Here is a 3,759-nt window from a genome sequence, read left to right on the forward strand (position 1 = left end):
GCTTCCCCCACACTGCCAGCACTGTCAGTGCTCCCACACACACAGCCAGCACTGTCAGTGCTCCCCCCTCACAGACAGCACTGTCAGTGCTACCCCACACAGCCAGCACTGTGAGTGCTCTCACCACACAGCCAGCACTGTCAGTGCTTCCCCCACACAGACAGCACTGTCAGTGCTCCCCCCACACAGCCAGCACTGTCAGTGCTCCCACAACACAGCCAGCACTGTCAGTGCTCCCACCACACAGCCAGCACTGTCAGTGCTCCCACCACACAGCCAGCACTGCCAGTGCTCCCACCCCACAAAGCCAGCACTGTCAGTGCTCCCACCACACAGCCAGCACTGTCAGTGCTCCCACCACACAGCCAGCACTGTCAGTGCTCCCACCACACAGCCAGCACTGTCAGTGCTCCCCCACACAGCCAGCACTGTCAGTGCTACCACCACACAGCCAGCACTGTCAGTGCTCCCACCACACAGCCAGCACTGTCTGTGCTCCCCCACACAGCCAGGACTGTCAGTGCTCCATCCACACAGCCAGCACTGTCAGTGCTCCATCCACACAGCCAGCACTGTCAGTGCTCCCACCACACAGCCAGCACTGTCAGTGCTACCACCACACAGCCAGCACTGTCAGTGCTCCCCCATACAGACAGGACTGTCAGTGCTCCCACCACACAGCCAGCACTATCAGTGCTCCCCCACACAGCCAGCACTGTCAGTGCTCCATCCACACAGCCAGCACTGCCAGTGCTCCCCCACACAGCCAGCCCTGTCAGTGCTCCCCCCACACAACCAGCACTGTCAGTGCTCCACCCTCACAGCCAGCACTGTCCGTGCTCCCCCACACAGCCAGCACTGTCAGTGCTCCCACCACACAGCCAGCACTGTCAGTGCTCCCACCACACAGCCAGCACTGTCAGTGCTCCCCACAGCCAGCATTGTCAGTGCTCCCACCACACAGCCAGCACTGCCAGTTCTCCACCCACAGCCAGCACTGAGAGTGCGCCCCACACAGCCAGCACTGCCAGTGCTCTCCCACAGAGCTAGCACTGTCAGTGCTCCCCCACACAGCCAGCACTGTCAGTGCTCCCACCACACAACCAGCACTGTCAGTGCTCCCCACACAGCCAGCACTGTCAGTGCTCCCCACACAGCCAGCACTGTCAGTGCTCCCCCCACACAGCCAGCACTGTCAGTGCTCCCACCACACAGCCAGCACTGTCAGTGCTCCCCCCATACAGCCAGCACTGTCAGTGCTCCCCCACACAGCCAGCACTGTCAGTGCTCCCCCACACAGCCAGCTCTGTCAGTGCTCCCCCACACAGCCAGCACTGTCAGTGCTCCCACTACACAGCCAGCACTGTCAGTGCTCCCCCCACACAGCCAGCACTGTCAGTCCTCCCCCCACACAGCCAGCACTGTCAGTGCTTCCCCCACCCAGCCAGCACTGTCAGTGCTCCCACCACACAGCCAGCACTGTCAGTGCTCCCCCCACACAGCCAGCACTGTCAGTGCTCCCACCACACAGCCAGCACTGTCAGTGCTCCCACCACACAGCCAGCACTGTCAGTGCTCCCCACACAGACATCACTGGAAATGCTCCCGCCAAACTCTGTCTGTGTCTCTGTCTGTGTCGCTCTGTCTGTCTGTGTCTCTCTATCTGTCTCTCACTCTGTCCCTGTCTCTGTCTCTGCCTGTGTCTCTGTCTCTCTCTGTGTCTCTGTCTGTATCTCTGTCTCTGTCCCTGTCTCTGCCTGTGTCCCTGTCTCTGTCTGCGTCTCTGTCTGTGTCTCTGTCTCTGTCTGTGTCCCTGTCTCTGTCTGTGTCCCTGTCTCTCTCTGTGTCTCTGTCTGTGTCTCTGTGTTTGTCTGTGTCTTAGTCTGCCTGTGTCTCTGTCTATGTCTGTGTCTCTGTCTGTATCTCTGTCTGTGTCTCTGTGTCTGTCTGTATCTCTCTCTGTGTCTCTGTGTCTGTCTGTGTCTCAGTCTCTGTCTCTGTCTGTTTCTCTGTGTCTGTCTGTGTCTCTGTCTCTGTCTCTGTCTGGGGCATATTCTGCTGCACAGACTGTGTTTAGGTGTGAGGCACCCACCCAGCTGATAGGCATTGGGGGAGTCACACACACCCAGCTGATTGGCCATGGTGGAGGCACACACCCAGCTGATCGGCAATGGGGAGAGGCACACATCCAGCTGATCGGCAATGCGGGGAAGCACACATCCAGCTGATCGGCATTGGGGGAGTCACACACACCCAGTTGATCGGCAATGGGGGGAAGCACACACCCAGCTGATCGACAATGTTGGGAAGCACACACACAGCTGACGGGCCATGGGGGAGTCACACTGAACCAGCTGATCGGCCATGGGAGAGTCACACTGACCCAGTTGATCGGCCATGGGGGAGTCACAATGACCCAGCTGATCGGCCATGGGGGAGTCACACTGATCCAGCTTATCGGCATGGGGGAGTCACACTGATCCAGCTGATCGGCCATGGTGGAGTCACACCCACCCACCGACAGTCTCTCCTGGTAATGCAGAATGGTAAATCTCTGCCTGTGTCTCTGCCTGGATCTGTCGAATTCTTTGTCTGTGTTTCTGTCTGTGTTTCTGTCTGTATCTCTGTCTGTGTCTCTGTGTCGGTCTGTATCTCTCTCTGTGTCTCAGTCTCTGTCTGTGTCTCTGTCTGTGTCTGTGTCTGTATCTCTCTGTGTCTGTGTCCCTGTTGAGTCTGTGTCAGTGTCTCTACCTGTGTCTCTATCTGTGTCTCTATCTGTATCTCTGTCTGTGTTTCTGTCTGTGTCTCTGGCAGTGTCTCTTTCTCTGTCCGTGTCTGTCTCTGTATCTCTGTCTGTGTCTCTGTCTGTGTCAGTGCCTCTGTCTCTGTCTGTGTCTCTGTCTGTGTCTCTCTGTACCTCTGTCTGTGTCTCTGTGTCTGTCTGTGTCTCTGTCTGTGTCTCTGTACCTCTGTCTGTGTCTCTGTCTGTGTCACTGCCTCTGTCTCTGTCTGTTTCTGTGTGTTTGTCTCTGTCTGTGTCTCTGTCTGTGTCTCTGTCTCTGCCTCTGTCTGTGTCTGTGTCTGTGTCTCTGTCTGTGTCCCTGTTTCTGTCTGTGTCTCTCTGTGCCTCTGTCTGTGTCTCTGTGTCTGTCTGTGTCTCTGTCTGTGTCTCTGCCTGTGTCTCTGTATCTCTGTCTGTGTCTCTGTCTGTGTCACTGCCTCTGTCTCTGTCTGTTTCTGTGTGTTTGTCTCTGTCTGTGTCTCTGTCTGTGTCTCTGTCTCTGCCTCTGTCTGTGTCTCTGTCTGTGTCCCTGTTTCTGTCTGTGTCTCTGTGTGCCTCTGTCTGTGTCTCTGTGTCTGTCTCTGCCTCAGTCTGTGTCTATGTCTCTGTCTGTGTCTCTGTCTGTGTCTGTGTCTGTGTCTGTCTCTGTATCTCTGTCTGTGTCTCTGTCTGTGTCACTGCCTCTGTCTCTGTCTGTTTCTGTGTGTTTGTCTCTATCTGTGTCTCTGTCTGTGTCTCTGTCTCTGCCTCTGTCTGTGTCTCTGTCTCTGTCTGTGTTTCTGTCTGTGTCTCTGTCTGTGTCTCTCTGTACCTCTGTCTGTGTCTCTGTCTGTGTCATTGCCTCTGTCTCTGTCTGTTCCTGTGTATTTGTCTCTATCTGTGTCTCTGTCTGTGTCTCTGTCGGTGTCTCTGTCTCTGCCTCTGTCTGTGCCTCTGTCTGTGTCTATGTCTCTGTCTGTGTTTCTGTCTGTGTCTCT

Source organism: Scyliorhinus torazame, unplaced genomic scaffold (assembly GCF_047496885.1).
Source record: "Scyliorhinus torazame isolate Kashiwa2021f unplaced genomic scaffold, sScyTor2.1 scaffold_70, whole genome shotgun sequence".
In the NCBI taxonomy this organism is placed as follows: Eukaryota; Metazoa; Chordata; class Chondrichthyes; order Carcharhiniformes; family Scyliorhinidae; genus Scyliorhinus; species Scyliorhinus torazame.